At 39.6% G+C, this 19,718-nt stretch overlaps 1 pseudogene; it reads left to right on the top strand.

Moving 5' to 3' along the window:
* Nucleotides 1–10,392: 10,392 nt before the first annotated feature.
* LOC126080558 (olfactory receptor 1013-like) lies at nt 10,393–19,461 on the top strand (annotated as a pseudogene).
* The last annotated feature ends 257 nt before the right edge of the window (nt 19,462–19,718 follow it).

The following is a 19,718-nucleotide window of genomic DNA, read 5'->3' as shown; positions in this document are numbered from 1 at the left end:
CACATGTTTAGTGTATCCAGCCATGTGCTCCATAAGCAAGCACCTCCATGAGCCAGGCTCTGCTGTTCTACATATTTTTATAAAATTCACTTCCTTCAAAGCATCCGTGACCAAATGTCCCTACTTTGTAGAACTTCTGCTGCTATAAAATTTATATGTATTTGTGATTGAAAATGTGTCTACCTACTCCCTAAACTCTAAAACCTATTTTTCTTGAGTTGATTCTAACTCATAGTGACCCTACAAAACAGAGTAGAACTGCCACAGGGACTTACAAGGCTGTAATCTTTACAAAAACAGACTGCAACAGACTGCCACATCTTTCTCCCATGTAGAGGCTGGTGGATTCGGATCACAAACCTTTCAGTTAGCAGCCGAGTATTTAACCACTGTGCAACCAGGGGTCCTTCCCTAAACTCTAAGCCCCAAGAAAGCCAGCTCTATATCTGTTCTTGATCACAGTGTACTCTACCCCTGCCCAAGCACAGCCCCCTGTATACACCTAGCACAGTGCTGTAGATTTGATTCTGTCTCATAGCAAGCCCATTGACAGAGTAGAATTGCCCCATAGGGTTTTCTTGGCCATAATCTTTGTAGAAGCAGATGGCCAGGTGTGTCTTCTTTGGAGTCATTGCACAGGTTTGAATCATTAAACTTTCAGTTTGCTGCTGCGTGCTTAACCATTGTATCACTAGAGCTCCTTCCTCTCACATTAAAAAAAAAAAAAGAAAACAAACTCGTTGCTGTGGAGTCGATTCCTCCTAGTCATGGCAACCCTATAGAACAGAGTAGAACTGCCCCATAGGGTTTCCAAGGAGCACCTGGTGGATTAGAACTGTTGACCTTGGGTTAGCCGCCATAGTTATTAACCACTACTCGCCAGGGTTTCACATTAGCACTTGATAAATATTTATTGAGTTAAATGATTCAGAATCATTTCCAAGTTATTTTTTTTAAATACTAAAAAAAAAAAAAAAGAAGGCACAGAACAGTGTGTACAATGTCATCCCATTTGCTTGTTGTTGTTAGGTGCCCTCAGTGGGGTTCCAGCTCAGAGACCGTATGTACAATCAAATGAAGCACCACCCAGTCCTGCCCCATTGTTGCCATGCTTGACCACATTGTTGTAGCCACTGTGTCAATCCATCTCATTGAGGGTCTTCCTCTTTCTTTGCTGACTCTCCACCATACAAAGCATAATGTCCTTCTCCATGGGCTGATTCCTCCTGATAACATGTCCAAAGTATGTGAGACTAGTCTCTCCATTTTTGCTTCTAGGGAACATTCTAGTTGTATTTCTTCCGAGAGACATTTGTTCATTCTTTTGACAGTCCATGCTATAGTCGATATTCTTTGTCAACATCACAATTCAAAGGTGTCAATTCTTCTGTATTCCTTAGTCATTGTTCAGCTTTCTCATGCAAATGAGGCAATTGAAAACACCATGGCTTGGGTCAGGACCACCTTAGTCTTCAAGGTGACATCTTTGCTTTTCAACACTTTGAAGAAGGCTTTTGCAGCAAATTTGCCCAATTCAGTGTGTCTTTTGATTTCTTGACTCCTGTTTCCATGGTTGTTGATTGTGGGTCCAAGTAAAATGAAATACTTAGCAGCTTTAATCTTTTCTCGGTTATCATCATGTTGCTTATTGGTCCGGTTGGAGAATTTTTGTTTTCTTTATGTTGAGGTGTAATCCATGATGACGGCTGTGGTCTTTGATCTTCATCAGTAAGTGCTTCAAGTCCTCTACACTTTCAGCAAACAAGCTTGTGTCATCTGCATAACGCAGATTGTTAATGAGCCTTCCTCCAATCCTGATGCCCTGTTCTTCTTCATATAGTCCAGCTTCTCAGATTATTTGCTCAGCATACAGACTGAATAGGGGTGGTGAAAGGATACTACTGGGATGCACACATTTCTTGACTTTAAACCACACAATAGCCTATTGTTCTGCTTGCATGACTGCCTCTTGATAGGTGTACAGGTTCCTTATGAGCACAATTAAGTGTTCTGGAGTTCCCGTTTTATGTAATGTTATCCATAATTTGTTAAGATCCATGCTGTCGAATGCCTTTGCACAGTTAATAAAACAGAGGTAAATATCTTTCTGGTATTCTCTGCTCTCAGCCAGGATCCATCTGACATGAGCAATGATATCCCCGGTTCCAAGTCCCCTTCTGAATCCTGCTTGAATTTCTGGCAGTTTCTGGTTGATACGCTGCTTCAGTCACTTTTGAATGACCTTCAGCAAAATTTTACTTGCTTGTAATATTAATGATATTGTTTGATAATTTCCAGATCCTGTTGAATCACCTTTCTTGGGAATAGGAATAAATATGGATCTCTTCCAGTTGGTTCGCCAGGTAGCTGTGTTCCAAATTTCTTGGCACAAACAAGTGAGCACTTCCAGTGTTGCAACCGTTTGTTCAAACACCTTAATTGGTATTTTGTCAATTTCTGGAGGCTTGTTTTTTGCCAATGCCTTCAGTGCAGCTTGGACTTCTTCCTTCAGTACCATTGGTTCCTGATCATAGGCTACCTCCTGAAATGGTTGAATGTCTTTTTGTACAGTGAGGTTTCATTTTTTTCTTCAGTTCTCTCAGCTTGAGAAATGCTGAGTGTGTTCTTCCCTTTTGGTTTTTCTAACTCCGGGTCTTTGCACATTTCATTGTAATAATTTACTTTGTCTTCTAGAGCCACCCTTTAGAATTTTCTTTTCAGCACTTTTACTTCATCATTTCTCTCATTCTCTTTAGCTACTCTGTGTTCATGAACAAGTTTCAATGCCTCTTCTGACATCCATTTTGGTCCTTCTATTCTTCCCTCTTTTTAATGACATTTTTGTTTTTTCATGTATGATGTCCATGATCTAATCCCCCAACTTGTCTGGTCTTATGTCATTAGTGTTCACTGCATCAAATCTATTCTTAGATGGTCTCTATATTCAGGTGGGATATACTCAAGGTTGTACTCTGGCTCTAATTTTCCTCAGCTTCAACTTGAACTTGCATATGAGCAATTGATGGTCTGTTCTGCATTTGGCCCTTGGCTGTGTTCTGACTGATGATATTGCGCTTCGCCATCATATCTTCCACAGATTTAGTCAACTTGACTTCTGTGTACTGTGTATTCTGTCTGACAAGCTCAGCATGTATAATAACCATTTATGTTGTTGAAAACAGGTTTATGCAATGAAGATGTCACTTATTTTGCAAAATTCTATCATGTGATCTCCATCATTTCTATCACCCAGGGTGTATTTTCCAACTACCAATCCTTCTTTGTTTCCAACTTTTGTATTCCAATCACCAGTAATTATCAATGTAATTTGGTTATATGTTTTATCAATGTCAGGCTGCAGAAGTCAGTAAAAATCTTCAATTTCTTAATCCTCGGCATTAGTAGTTGGTGCATAAATTTGAATAATAGTCGTGCTAACTGGTCTTCCTTGTAAGCATATAGATATTATCCTATCACTGACAGTGTTGCACTTCAGCATAGATCTTGAAATGTTCTTTTTGAGAATGAATACAGTGCCATTCAAGCTGTCATTCCCAGCATAATAGATAATACGATTGTCCTGTTCATAGTGGCCAGTACCAGTCCATTTCAGCTCACTCGTGCCTAGGATATCAATGTTTATGCTTTCCATTTCATTTTTGAAGATTTCCAATTTTCCTAGATTGGTATTTTGTACATTCCATGTTCCAGTTATTAATGGGTGTTTGCAGCTGTTTCTTCTCATTTTGGGTCCTGCCACATCATCAAATGAAGGTCCTAAAAGCTGGACTCCATCCGTGTTATTAAGGTTGACTCTACTTTGAGGAGCAGCTCTTACCCAGTTGTATTTTCCGTGCCTTCCAATCTGAGGGGATCATTCTTCCGGCACTATAACAGACAATATTCCACTGCTATTCATAAGGTTTTCCCTGGTCATTTTTTTCAGAAGAGGACCACCAGGTCCTTTTTCCCAGTCTGTGTTAGGCTGGATGCTCTGCTGAAACCGGTCCAACATGGGTGACCCACTGGTGTTTGAAATACTAGCGGCATAACTTCCAGCATTGCAGCAATATGCAAGCTACCACAGACTGACAGAAGTATGAGGCTAAAAAAAAATACTTAGGTATAAATCTAACAAAATCTGTACAGCACTTATTTACTAAAGATTATGAAATGCTGATGAAAGAAAGCAAAGACGATATAAATAAGTAAATATGTCTGTTCATGGATTGGAGCCCTGGTGCCACAGTGGTTAACAGCTAAGGCTGCTAACTGAAAGGTCGGCAGTTTGAATCCACCAGACACTCCCTGGAAACCCTATAGGTCAGTTCTACCCCATCCTATAGGGTTGCTATGAGTCAGAATCAACTCAATGGCAATGGGTTTGATTTTTTTTCTTTTTGGTTCATGGATTGGTAGGTTCAATATAGTAAAATGTCAATTTTCCCCACATTGATTTGTATCAAAATATCTGCAATATGGTTAGTTATTTATAACATCATCATAAATTTAATATAGAAAGAACTATAATTTTTTAGCTAACACAGTCCTGAAAATAAGAATAAAGTGGGGCACATTACTCCACTTAGTCTTGACATTAATATGTAGCTAAAAAAAAGAAAAAAATTTTTTTTTTTTAAAGTAATAAGGATTATGTTACTGTTTGGAGGGACAGGCATAAAGATGGAACAGAGTAGAGAACTCAGAAAAACATCAACAAATATACAACTGACTGATTGTTTACAAAGAGGCAAAAGCAATTCAATAAAGGAAGGATAACATTTTTAACAAATGGTGCTGAAGCAACTGGATATCCATAGGCAAAGTAAAAGAACCTCGACCTAAACCTCAGAGCTTTTCCAAAATTATCTCAAAATGAGTTATAGATTTATATATAAAATGTAAAACTATAAACATTTCAGATAATATACCTTTTAGATGAGAACATTGGGACCTGGGGCTTGGTAAAGAGATCTTAGACATGATACCAAAGGCACAATCCATCGAAGAAAAAAAAATCAGTATATTGAACATCATCAAGATTAAAACCTTTTGCTCTGTGAAAGACACTATGAAGAAGATGGAAAGGTATGCTACAGACTGGAAGAAAATGTAAACCACATATTTGACAAAGGACTCGTATCTAGGGTATTCAAAGAACTTTTAAAACTCAACATTAAAATCCATCAACCCAATTAGAAAATGGGCAAAAACCATGAACAGACATTCCACCAAAGAAACATGTTGTTGTTGTTAGGTGCTGTCGAGTCAGTTCCGACTCACAGCGACCCTATGCACAACGGAACCAAACACTGCCCAGTCCTGTGCCATCCTTACAATCATTGTTATGCTTGAGCTCATTGTTGTAGCCACTGTGTCAATCCACCTTGTTGAGGGTCTTTCTCTTTTCTGTTGACTCTGAGCTCTGCCAAGCATGACGTTCTTCTCCAGAGACTGATCCCTCCTGACAACATGTCTAAAGTGTGTAAGACGCAGTCTCGCCATCCTTGCCTCTAAGGAGCATTCTGGCCACACTTCTTCCAAGACAGATTTGTTTGTTCTTTTCACAGTCCATGGTATATTCAATATTCTTTGCCAACACCACAATTCAAAGGCGTCAACTCTTCTTCAGTCTTCCTTATTCATTGTCCAGCTTTCACATGCGTATGATGAGATTGAAAATACTACAGCTTGGGTCAGGTGCCCCTTAGTCTTCAGGTGCACCTTTGCTCTTTGACACTTTGAAGAGGTCCTTTGCAGCAGATTTGCCCGATGCAATGCGTCTTTTGATTTCTTGACTGCTGCTTCCACGGCTGTTGATTGTGGATCCAAGTAAAATGAAACCCTTGACAACTTCAATCTTTTCTCCATTTGTCATGATGTTGCTCTTTGGTCCAGTTGTGAGGATTTTTGTTTTCTTTATGTTGAGGTGTAATCCATACTGAAGGCTGTGGTCTTTGCTGTTCATTAGTAAGTGCTTCAAGTCCTCTTCACTTTCAGCAAGCAAGGTTGTGTCATCTGCATAAAGCAGGTTGTTAATGAGTCTTCCTCCAATCCTGATGCCCTGTTCTTCTTCATATAGTCCAACTTCTCGTATTATTTGTTCAGCATACAGATTAAATAGGTATGGTGAAAGAATACAACCCTGACGCACACCTTTCCTGACATTAAACCAATCCATATCCCCTTGTTCTGTCCAAACAACTGCCTCTTGATCTATGTAAAGGTTCCTCATGAGCACAATTAAGTGTTCTGGAATTCCCATTCTTTGCAGTGTTATCAATGGTTTATTATGATCCACACAGTCAAATGCCTTTGCATAGTCAATAAAACACAGGTAAACATCCCTCTGGTATTCTCTGCTTTTAGCCAGGATCCCTCTGACACCAGCAATGATATCCTTGGTTTCACGTCCTCTTCTGAAACTGGCCTGAATTTCTGGCAGTTTCCTGTCGATATACTGCTGCAGCCGCTTTTGAATCATCTTCAGCAAAATTTTGCTTGCTTGTGATATTAATGATATTGTTCTATAATTTCCAGATTTGGTTGGATCACCTTTCTTGGGAATAGGCATAAATATGGGTCTCTTCCAGTCAGTTGGCCAGGAAGTTGTCTTCCATATTTCTTGGCATAGACGAGTGAGCACCTCCAGCGTTGCACCTGTTTGTTGAAACATCTCAATTGATATTCCATCAATTCCTGGAGCCTTGTTTTTCACCAATGCCTTCAGAGCAGGTTGGACTTCTTCCTTCAGTACCATTGGTTCCTGATCATATGCCACCTCTTGAAATGGTTGAATATCGACTAATTCTTTTTGGTATAATGACTCTGTGTATTTCTTCCATCTTCTTTTGATGCTTCCTGCATTGTTTAATATTTTCCCCACGGAATCCTTCACTATTGCAACTCGAGGCTTGGATTTTTTCTTCAGTTCTTTCAGCTTGAGAAATGCTGAGCGTATTCTTGCATTTTGGTTTTCCATCTCCAGCGCTTTGCACATGTCATTATAATACTTTACTTTGTCTTCTCGATGGGTCCTTTGAAATCTTCAGTTCAGTTCTTTTACTTCATCAATTCTTCCTTTTGGTTTAGCTGCTCGATGCTCAAGAGCAAGTTTCAGAGTCTCCTCTGACATCCATCTTGGTCTTTTCTTTCTTTCCTATCTTTTTAGTGACCTCTTGCTTTCTTCATGGATGATGTCCTTGATGTCATTCCACAACTCGTCTGGTCTTTGGTCACTAGTGTTCAATGCGTGAAATCTATTCTTGAGACGGTCTCTAAATTCAGGTGGGATATACTTTTTTTTTTATACTCAAGGTCATATTTTGGCTCTCGTGGACTTGCTCTGATTTTCTTCAGTTTCAGCTTGAACTTGCATATGAGCAATTGATGGTCTGTTCCACAGTTGGCCCCTGGCCTTGTTCTGACTGATGATATTGAGCCTTTCCATCGTCTCTTTCCACAGATGTAGTCAATTTGATTTCTGTGTGTTCCATCTGACGAGGTCCATGTATAGTCACCGTTTATGTCAGTGAAAGAAGGTATTTGCAATGGAGAAGTCATTGGTCTTGCAGAATTCTTTCATTCGATCTCTGGCATTGTTTCTATCACCAAGGCCGTATTTTCCAACTACTGATCCTTCTTCTTTGTTTCCAACTTTCGCATTCCAATTGCCTGTTATCAATGCATCTTCATTGCATGTTGGATCAATTTCAGACTGCAGCAGCTGATAAAAATCTTCTATTTCTTCATCTTTGGCCGTAGTGGTTGGTGCGTAAATTTGAATAACAGTCATATTAACTGGTCTTCCTTGTAGCTGTATGGATATTATCCTATCACTGACAGCTTTGTACTTCAGGATAGATCTTGAAACATTCTTTTTGACAACGAACGCAACACCATTCCTCTTCAAGTTGTCATTCCCAGCATAGTAGACTACATGATTGTCCAATTCAAAATGGCCAATACCAGTCCATTTCAGCTCACTAATGCCTAGGATATCGATGTTTATGCGTTCCATTTCATTTTTGACAATTTACGATTTTCCTAGATTCATACTTCATACATTCCAGGTTCTGATTATTAAGGGATGTTTGCAGCTGTTTCTTCTCATTTTGAGTCATGCCACAGCAGCAAATGAAGGTCCCAAAAGCTTTACTCCATTCAGGTCATTAAGGTTGACTCTACTTTGAGGAGGTAGCTCTTTTCCAGTTGTCTTTTGAGTGCCTTCCAACCTGGGGGGCTCATCTTCCAGCACCATATCAGACAACATTCTGCTGCTATTCATAAGGTTTTCACTGGCTAATGCTTTTCAGAAGTAGACTGCTGGATCCTTCTTCCTACTCTGTCTTAGTCTGGAAACTCAGCTGAAACCTGTCCTCCATGGGTGAGCCTGCTGGTATCTGAATACCAGTGGCATAGCTTCTAGCATCACAGCAACACACAAGCCCCCACAGTACGACAAACTGACAGACACGTGGAGGGAATTTAGCCATTTGTATTTCTCTCGAATCTTGCCATCAGAGAACTACAAATGAAAACTATGATGAAATACCATTACTGGCACTAACTAATCAAAAAAATAAAAAATAACAAAGGTTAGAGAAGTTGTGAGGAGATCGGAACTCATGCACTGCTGGTGAAATGCAAAATGGTATAATCCCTATGGAAAATGATATACCCTTCCTTAAAAAGCTAGAAATAGAAATACCATATGATTCAGCAATCCCAGACCTAGGAATATATCCTAGAGAAACAAGAGTCTTTGAACGAATAGACATGTGCTCACCCATGCTCATTGTAGCATTATCCACAATAGCAAAAAGATGGAAACACCCTAAGTGCCCATCTATAGATGAACGGGTAAGCAGACTATGGTACATATACATGATGGAATACTATGCGATGGTGAAGAACAATGATGAATCCATGAAATATCTCACAAGATAGATGAATCTGGAGGGCCTTATGCTTTGTGAAATAAGTCAATCACAAAAGGACAAATACTATATGAGACTACTCTTATAAAAACTCAAGAAAAGGTTTACACACAGAAAGAAACAATCTTTGATGGTTATCTAGGTAGTAGGTAAGTGGTAATTTTGGTGAAGGGAAAGACAGTACACATTATAGGGACATCATCACTAAGTGACCAAGGCAAAGTCATAGAAATTTCACAGACACATTCAAACACCCTGAAGGACCAAGTTACTGGGCTGGGGATCACGATCTTGGGTGACATCTAGGTGAATGGCATAACATAGTTCATAAAGAAAATGTACATCTGACTTTGGTGAGTAGCATCTGGGGTCTTAAAAGCCTGAGGGTGGCCCTCTAAGATACATCTACTGGTCATATCCCATTTGGAGTAAAGGAGAATGAAGAAAACAGAAGATATAAGGAAAATATTAGCCCAAAGGACTAACGAACCACAAGTACCATAGCCTCCATCAGCCTGAGATCAGAACAACTAGATGGTTTCTGGCTACCACCACGGACTGCTCTGACAGGAATCACAAAATAGGGTCCCAAACAGAGTAGGAGAAAAACGTAGAACAAATTTCAAATTCACGAAAAAAGACCAGACTTACTGTTCAGACAGGGACTGAAGGAACCTCGAGACTAACGGTACTTAGACACCTTTTATTTCAGAACTGAAGTCACTTTGGAAGTTCTGCCTTCAGCAAAAGGTTACACAGGTGTATAAAACAAACAAAAACCCAAGTGAGGAATGTTCTTAGCTCAATCATGTAAAGGAGCCTAAATGGGCAACGCCTGCCCAAAAGCAAAGACGAGAAGAAAGGTAGAGACAAAAAAATGGGATGAATGGAAATGAGGAACCAGCGTTGGAGGAGAGTGTTGACACATCAAGGAGATTGCAACCAATCTCACAAAACAACTTTTGTGTAAATTGTTGATTAAGAAACTAATTTGCTCCATAAACTTCCAACTAAAGCACAATAATAATAACTCTCTCCATCTTATCAAATAACACCCAGTTTGTCAACATAAAATTTTGTTTAATTGCCTTGTTAATCATTTCTCAATTTACTAAATCCTGAGAGGCTGTAGGAATCTACAGCCCTGGGGATTCAGAAACTGATATAAAATTCTGGGAGCAGAAGGTTTGAGTTCTGTTGGCCTGGTGGTGTTGCTGAGAATTTTAGGTAAGTTGCCTAATTCAGATGTTAGAAGTGGATGGAAGATTTTATTTGTTTCTCACAACCAGTCCAATCACCACTTGCATACTAAGACACGATAATGGCTGAGGAAAGTCCCTGTTTAAAAATCGCAGTCATCCAAATGTCATCTCTGAAACTGGCACAAGAAGAAATGTATCATTTCTTGCTGTTAGTGGCATAAAAATGGGAACTAGCGTTACAGCAAAGGACAATGGAGACAAAAACTAAATTAGCAAATAAGAAACCATTAGGATCCAGTTGGCCAATAGCCCTCATGAATGTCTCAGGAGTAACTGGAGCAGCAGAGTACAGGAGGGGGCAGGGGTCTAAAGGTCAGAAGAGAAGTTTAAATTTCTTTCACCTCGATATTCCTTAAATATGGCATATTTAAGAAGACTCCAGGCAACAGAGGCTTACTCCTAAAAGGGGAAAAAAAAAAAAAATTGTATTGTAATAATTTTGGGTGGGTAGAAAATTCTGTTTTAGCTTATAATATGAATATAAACTGATTAGTAGAATAAACATGTTACTTGGTTAACACACACTGTCAGGTAGGTAGAATCTGGTTCTGATAAAATTTACGTTACTCAGCTCTTTGAGCCAGACTCACAGCTGGTGGACACAGGTGGGTTTAAAGGAAAACATCAAGAAAATACGGGCTCTATTTTGTTTTTGTGTGTCTGCTTGAGTTATGAGGGTTTTTGTTTTGTTGTGTTTTATTTTTTTACCTTGTGAATGTAATTATATGGCTTTCCTAAGAATCTCAAAAGGGTCTGAAACACACTAGAAGAGAATTACCAGCTCTAAAGGAATGGAGCTGAGAGCATAAAACAAGAGTGGAAGGATGAGGGAAGCAAAGGACAGAGCACCACACTGGGGTCCATGAAGGATGGTTAGGTCATTGATGTCATTAGTTGCCTTGGAATCAAGTATGACTTATTATGACATCATGCATAATAGAATAAAACATTGTCCAGTCCTGCATCATCCTCACAATCATCAACATGTTTGAGTGTATCAGTGCAGCTATTGTACCAACCCATTTCACTGAGGGTCTCCCTGGCCCTCACTGGCCTTCTACTTTACCAAACATCATGTCCTGTTGTAATTCATAAAGTTTTCATTGATTAATTTTCAGAAATAGATCACCAGGCCTTTTTTCTAGTCTGTCTTAGTCTGAAAGCTCTACTGGAACTGGTCCACTACAGATGACCCTGCTGGTATTTGATTTACCAGTGGCATAGTTTCTAGCATCATGGCAACACCCAAGCCACCACAGTATGACAAAATGACGGAAGGCGCTGAGATGACTGTGGGGTAAATTGTGGTTGTGAGAGAGTATAGAAGATGCAAGATGAGAAGAGAGAATATATATCAGAATATGTAGGAAATTCATTGGATACAAACTTTACTCCTGCAATATTTTACATAAAAAAGCAATACCACTGCTTTGAAACTGTATAACATCATTACTTACGTATGACATGATAGGTCTTTTTTACAGTCAAACCCATACTAAACACTCTATATACAACGCCTCCTTTAAGATTTCCTAAAATCATATGAGAAAATTATTATCATTCCCATTAATAGATAAGGAAAATGAGGCTTGGGGAAATCAAAAGTGTTTTCTAAAATTTTTACCAGTTTCCCTTGAATTGACTCCAACTCTTGGTGACCCCATGTATATCAGAGTAGAACTATACTCCACAGGATTTTCAATACCTGATTTTTCAGATGTAGATCACTAGGCCTTTCTTCTGAGTTACCTCGGGTAGACTTAAAGCTCCCACCTTTCAGTTGGCAGCATACTGACCACTTTAACAACTGACATTTAGAGAGACTGAAATAATTGACAACAGAGTTCACATGGAGATCTCTTTATTGCTCATCTTGTCAAATGTATAACGCTGTGCAAATCTTTGCATTGGTTAGTTCCTCGATTATTCACAATACTGCAATGTATGCAGGGCTGCTGAAATAATAAGTAATAATAACAGCAATAAATATTAATAACATAACTGATATTCATTTCTGCATTTCTCAGATGTGATCTACAAAAAAACCTGCATCAGAAACACTTGGGCTGCTTGAGAGAAAGCAGGTTCCTGGGTTTCACCCATGTCCTAGCAAATTTAAATCTCGTGGGTGGAGTCCACTGTTTGCTTAAGTGTTTACCGCCTGTCAGGCACTGTGCTCAGACCTCACGTGGGTTATCTCTTTTAATCTTGTCAACAGCCCTGTTGGTGAGTGGTTGCTGTTCAGTTGATTCCTTCAACAACCCTGTTGTTGTTTTGTGTGTTGATAAAAACTCCAGGGAGAGAGAAATTATATCTGCATCATAATATGAAAAATATTGAGGCTTACCTAGGTAGATTAGTGAATTCTCCAAGGTCCCACAACCTTTATGTCATGGAGACAGAGCCTAAATCCATGTTATTTGCTTAAAGGTCAAATGTATTTTCTGATACCCCAGCCATCTCCAGTTTGAGCAGTCAGCTCTGATTTCTGAGACATGCTTCACCTCCATCATGACATATAATGACAATCTGCTGCTAAGCTGAGAAACGCCTTCTTCACGAACCCACTCACTTGGGAAAACAAATGATCTGACATTTGGTTAGGATGACTGTTTTGTGGCAGATTTCTTTTCTTTTTCCTATATGCGTCAGCAAAGGACACAAATGCCAGGGATTACTGGTGCCAGGAAATAGATGTGAGTACCATACAGTTCTGCTGGTGGTTATAGGGTAGAAAGATATCATTAGGAGACCACCCAGAAAAGAGATTCAGCTGACTTGCTTCTCTTCAGAATCAGGGTGGTCCACTCATTCATTCATTTATTAATTCCTTCGGCTAATATTCATTATGTATTTGTTATATGCCTGACACTATTCTAGGCACTAGGAATATGGTAATAAATAAAACAGACAAAATCCCTCCTCTTGTGGAGTTTACATTTTTGTTGTTGTTGGTGGTTGCCCTGGAGATGATTCCAAATCATGATGCCCTATGTGTTGCAGAGTAGAACTGCTGAATAGGGTTGTCCAGGCTGCTACCTTTTGGAAACATGTTGCCAGGCCTGTCTTCTGAAGTGTCTCTGGGTGGGTTTGATACACCAACCTTTTGGCTAGTAGTGGAGTGCTTACAGCCTGTGCCACCTAGGCACCTGGGGGTTCCATTAACATTCTAGTGAGCTTCTATCTCCTCTTGACCCCAGTGACACCGTGGATTTATGAAAAGGTGGATGGAGCACTATATCTCTACAGATGATTTGGCCACTCAGTGATTTTCTCCAGTTATCTTCTGTTCCTTCACATAATTCCTAGAAGACTGCTATGAAGAATTACAAAGCAATTTGCAAATCTGTGAAGTTCTTAACAACGTAGTAAAATCCCTTGAGGAATATTTTTTTTTTTTTTTTTATAATAACTTTTATTAAGCTTCAAGTGAACGTTTACAAATCCAATCAGTCTGTCACATATAAGTTTACATACATCTCACTCCCTACTCCCACTTACTCTCCCCGTCTTGAGTCAGCCCTTTCAGTCTCTCCTTTCTTGACCATTTTGCCGGCTTCCCTCTCTCTCTATCCTCCCATCCCCCCTCCAGGCAAGAGTTGCCAACACAATCTCAAGTGTCCACCTGATATAATTAGCTCACTCTTCATCAGCATCTCTCTCCCACCCGCTGACCAGTCCCTTTCATTTCTGATGAGTTGTCTTCGGGGATGGTTCCTGTCCTGTGTCAACTGAAGGTCTGGGGAGCATGGCCGCCGGGATTCCTCCAGTCTCAGTCAGACCATTAAGTTTGGTCTTGTTATGAGAATTTGGGGTCTGCATCCCACTGATCTCCTGCTCCCTCAGGGGTCCTCTGCTGAGCTCCCTGTCAGGGCAGTCATCGATTGTGGCCGGGCACCAACTAGTTCTTCTGGTCTCAGGATGATGTAGGTCTCTGGTTCATGTGGCCCTTTCTGTCTCTTGGGCTCTTAGTTGTCATGTGGGCTTGGTGTTCTTCATTTTCCTTTGCTCCAGGTGGGTTGAGACCAATTGCTGCATCTTAGATGGCTGCTTGTTAGCATTTAAGACCCCAGACGCCACATTTCAAAGTGGGATGCAGAATGATTTCATAATAGAATTATTTTGCCAATTGACTTAGAAGTCCCCGCAAACCATGCTCCCCAGACCCCCGCGCTTGCTCCGCTGACCTTTGAAGCATTCATTTTATCCCGGAAACTTCTTTGCTTTTGGTCCAGTCCAATTGAGCTGACCTTCCATGTATTGAGTGTTGTCTTTCCCTTCACCTAAAGCAGTTCTTATCTACTGATTGATCAATAAAAAACCCTCTCCCACCCTCCCTCCCTCCCCCCCTCGTAACCACAAAAGTATGTGTTCTTCTCAGGTTTACTATTTCTCAAGATCTTATAATAGTGGTCTTATACAATATTTGTCCTTTTGCCTCTGACTAATTTCGCTCAGCATAATGCCTTCCAGGTTCCTCCATGTTATGAAATGTTTCAGAGATTCGTCACTGTTCTTTATCGATGCGTAGTATTCCATTGTGTGAATATACCACAATTTATTTACCCATTCATCCGTTGATGGACACCTTGGTTGCTTCCAACTTTTTGCTATTGTAAACAGAGCTGCAATAAACATGGGTGTGCATATATCTGTTTGTATGAAGGCTCTTGTATCTCTAGGGTATATTCCTAGGAGTGGGATTTCTGGGTTGTATGGTAGTTCTATTTCTAACTGTTTAAGATAACGCCAGATAGATTTCCAAAGTGGTTGTACCATTTTACATTCCCACCAGCAGTGTATGAGAGTTCCAATCTCTCTGCAGCCTCTCCAACATTTATTATTTTGTGTTTTTTTTTTTTCTCTTCTTTCATTTTTTTTTTTGTCTCTCTCCCACCCGCTGACCAGTCCCTTTCATGTCTGATGAGTTGTCTTCAGGGATGGTTCCTGTCCTGTGTCAACAGAAGGTCTGGAGAGCATGACCGCCGGGATTCCTCCAGTCTCAGTCAGACCATTAAGTTTGGTCTTCTTATGAGAATTTGGGGTCTGCATCCCACTGCTCTCCTGCTCCCTCAGGGGTCCTCTGCTGAGCTCCCTGTCAGGGCAGTCATCGATTGTGGCCGGGCACCAACTAGTTCTTCTGGTCTCAGGATGATGTAGGTCTCTGGTTCATGTGGCCCTTTCTGTCTCTTGGGCTCTTAGTTGTCATGTGGGCTTGGTGTTCTTCATTTTCCTATGCTCCAGGTGGGTTGAGACCAATTGCTGCATCTTAGATGGCTGCTTGTTAGCATTTAAGACCCAGACGCCACATTTCAAAGTGGGATGCAGAATGATTTCATAATAGAATTATTTTGCCAATTGACTTAGAAGTCCCCGCAAACCATGCTCCCCAGACCCCCGCGCTTGCTCCGCTGACCTTTGAAGCATTCATTTTATCCCGGAAACTTCTTTGCTTTTGGTCCAGTCCAATTGAGCTGACCTTCCATGTATTGAGTGTTGTCTTTCCCTTCACCTAAAGCAGTTCTTATCTACTGATTGATCAATAAAAAACCCTCTCCCACCCTCCCTCCCTCCCCCCCTCGTAACCACAAAAGTATGTGTTCTTCTCAGGTTTACTATTTCTCAAGATCTTATAATAGTGGTCTTATACAATATTTGTCCTTTTGCCTCTGACTAATTTCGCTCAGCATAATGCCTTCCAGGTTCCTCCATGTTATGAAATGTTTCAGAGATTCGTCACTGTTCTTTATCGATGCGTAGTATTCCATTGTGTGAATATACCACAATTTATTTACCCATTCATCCGTTGATGGACACCTTGGTTGCTTCCAACTTTTTGCTATTGTAAACAGAGCTGCAATAAACATGGGTGTGCATATATCTGTTTGTATGAAGGCTCTTGTATCTCTAGGGTATATTCCTAGGAGTGGGATTTCTGGGTTGTATGGTAGTTCTATTTCTAACTGTTTAAGATAACGCCAGATAGATTTCCAAAGTGGTTGTACCATTTTACATTCCCACCAGCAGTGTATGAGAGTTCCAATCTCTCTGCAGCCTCTCCAACATTTATTATTTTGTGTTTTTTGGATTAATGCCAGCCTTGCTGGTGTGAGATGGAATCTCATCGTAGTTTTAATTTGCATTTCTCTAATGGCTAATGATCGAGAGCATTTTCTCATGTATCTGTTGGCTGCCTGAATATCTTCTTTAGAGAAATGTGTGTTCATATCCTTTGCCCACTTCTTGATTGGGTTGTTTGTCTTTTTGTGGTTGAGTTTTGACAGAATCATGTAGATTTTAGAGATCAGGCGCTGGTCGGAGATGTCATAGCTGAAAATTCTTTCCCAATCTGTAGGTGGTCTTTTTACTCTTTTGGTGAAGTCTTTAGATGAGCATAGGTGTTTGATTTTTAGGAGCTCCCAGTTATCGGGTTTCTCTTCATCATTTTTGGTAATGTTTTGTATTCTGTTTATACCTTGTATTAGGGCTCCTAGGGTTGTCCCAATTTTTTCTTCCATGATCTTTATCGTTTTAGTCTTTATGTTTAGGTCTTTGATCCACTTGGAGTTAGTTTTTGTGCATGGTGTGAGGTATGGGTCCTGTTTCATTTTTTTGCAAATGGATATCCAGTTATGCCAGCCCCTTGAGGAATATTTTTGAAATATGTGTTCAGATTCTTGATTGTCACAAAGATTGAGGCCCCTCCTGGCCATTTAGTATCTAGGAGTCAAAGATGAAAGATGTTCTGAACCCATGAAGCAGCCCCATACAGGCAAAAAAGCTCCACTTCTTATACACAGTACTGATAGACATTTGTGCACGTGAAGCTCTTTATAATAATGAATCTGAATTCGATTCTACTTTAAAGATAAACACAATGTATATTTTGCAAAGTTTTAATACATATGAATTTCTGTAGAAATGCAATGACTGCAAATTAAGATCATGATATTTTTGCTTGGAATTCTACCAAAAATTATTCACTATTCCAGAAAAAAAAAAGTTACATATCCACAAAGTATATTTTAGAAGGTTTTAATATATACCAACTTGCCTGGGAATTCAAAATTGAGGGACGATTGTTATTTGTTTTGTTTGGGACTTTATCAAGAATTGTTGTACTTGTAAGAAAAATCTTGTTACCACGTAAATGTCACTTTTGATATTTGAATTCTGGGTATACTCATAAGGATTCTATATATGTGTGTGTCTGTTTTATGAAGTATTTCAGCACTTACATATTTAGGTTGATATTGTTTTATACAATTCCTACGTTGTAATTATTACAATGCACTACTCTCCTTTTACTTAACTTTGTATTAGGTTTAGTATATTTCCATACATATATATGTTTATAAGTAGTTTAAATGATCTGTAAATTTCATTTCAGGAGTATAAAGGAGGCATTAAAAATATTTGTTACTGTAGAATAAGGCTAAATGCTAATTTTTGATTCTGTAGAATAATACTAAAGGCTAATCTTTGATTCTATAGAATAATGCTAAATGCTAATGTGGAATAATGCCAAATACTAATGTTTGATACTTTAAAATAATGCTGAATTCCAGGCTGTTCAACACGGAAAGACTCACAATGATGTGACATCTGATTTACTTGACATAACTAGATGGATTCTGTCATTTACTCCACTCTGAAATTTTGCCCTGGTTCTCAATCTAGCCCTCACCCTTGGGATTTGTGATGGTTGCACCAAAGGCCCCTCTAGGGTAGCTGAGGGGGAAACTTTGTATTTGCAGAAGAGGAGAAGGTCCTCTTTCTGTAAACTGCGGGGACCTTTCTACCTCTCATGGGATCTGAACAACTTGTCCATTCCTTCTGGGAAATCAGGGAAGGGAGGGTTTCCCTGGATGTTTAAATTCAATTAGACATTCTCCTACATTTTTTTTTTAAACCCATCACCCACTTTTACTTTTTTCATAACATTTGACATTATCTACAAATCTTTCTATACTTATTTTTTTATTATTTGTCTATTCCTTTAGAACAAAAGCTCCATAAGAATAAGGAACAGCACTTACCTAGAACAGCACCTGAGGCTCAAAAAATTTTATTTTGAAAATAATGAACAGATTCCAGCAGCATTGTGGCTGTACTGGTACAAATGCCTTTTACCGAAATGAATGTATTGAGACTCAGAGAACTCCCATCACTTTCTCAAGAAAACATTCCTGCTTAGAACTCCTAGTTCTAATACCATTAGTCTTGACCACATCACATATACCTGGTGCATAGAATGCCTTTATTTTACAAGAGTTGAGGGAATTAAACTGCATTTGTAGGTGAAATTCCTTAAGCCACGGAGAGGGGCAATTACATTGTGACTGAGTTCATTCCTGTGGGCTTCACAACAGACCCTGTGATGCAGATGATCCTATTTGTGGTGTTCCTTGGCGTTTACTCTGTGACCCTGGTGGGAAATACCACCCTTATAATGTTGACCTCTAATGATTCCTAGTTTCACACACCCATGGATTTTTTCATTAGCAGCCTGTCATTCCTGGATCTCTGTTATTTCTCTGTCTATACCCTGAAGATCTTAGTGACCCGCATCTCTGAGGACAAAAGCATCTCCTTTGCTGGCTGCATTACTCAGTTCTTCTTCTCTGCTAGGCTGACATACAGTTAGTGTTACTTCCTGGCCGCCATAGCTTATTACAGCTATATGGCAATCTCCAACCCCTTGCTTTATGCTGAAGTCATGTCAAAAAGACTGTGTATCTATTTGGTTATATATTCCTATATTGGAGATTTTGTCAACACATTAATACTCACCAGGAACACATTCACAGTGGATTTTTGTTGTGACAATGTCATTGATGACTTTTTCTGTGATTTCCCACCATTGGTGAAGTTGGCATGTGATGTAAAAGAGAGCTACCAGGAGGTACTGTACTTCCTCTTGGGCTCCAATGTCATTATCACCACTGTGCTCATACTAGCTTCCTACCTCTTCATCACTGGTGCCATCTTGAGTATCCGCTCCACCCAGGGCCACCTCAAAGCCTTCTCTACCTGCTTTTCCCACTTGCTCTCTGTCACCTTGTACTATGGGCTCCATTCTGCACATCTACTATCTCCCAAGCTCCAGTTATTCCCCTGAGAGGGATAAAATGGTTTCTACCTTTTATACTGTGGTCTTCCCCATGCTCAATCCCAGGATCTACCGTCTGCAATTTAAAGATGTGAAAGAGGCTTTCACATCTTTAAAACTCCTCAACTTAAAACAACCAGAAGTCTAAATTGACATAAATTTCTTAATTCAGTGCCAAGTGAGAATGGATTGCTTCAGGGCACGTTGGGGAACTGGGATTGAAAAAAAAAAAAAAAAAAACTTTTTTATTAAAAGAATTCATTGAAAAAGTTGTATTTCTTTCTTTTAGAATCTTTGTTTTAGTAGTGATCAGACTCTAAGCTGTACTATAGAATATACAGCAGCAGAAAAAGAAAGTTGCCATTGAGTCAAATTGAAAGACTCATGTTGACAACGTGTTTTGAA

The sequence above is a fragment of the Elephas maximus genome, chromosome 7, assembly GCF_024166365.1.
Source record: "Elephas maximus indicus isolate mEleMax1 chromosome 7, mEleMax1 primary haplotype, whole genome shotgun sequence".
Taxonomy (NCBI): Eukaryota; Metazoa; Chordata; class Mammalia; order Proboscidea; family Elephantidae; genus Elephas; species Elephas maximus.
Note: the sequence above shows the minus strand (reverse complement) of the source record. Positions and strands in the feature narration are given on the sequence as shown.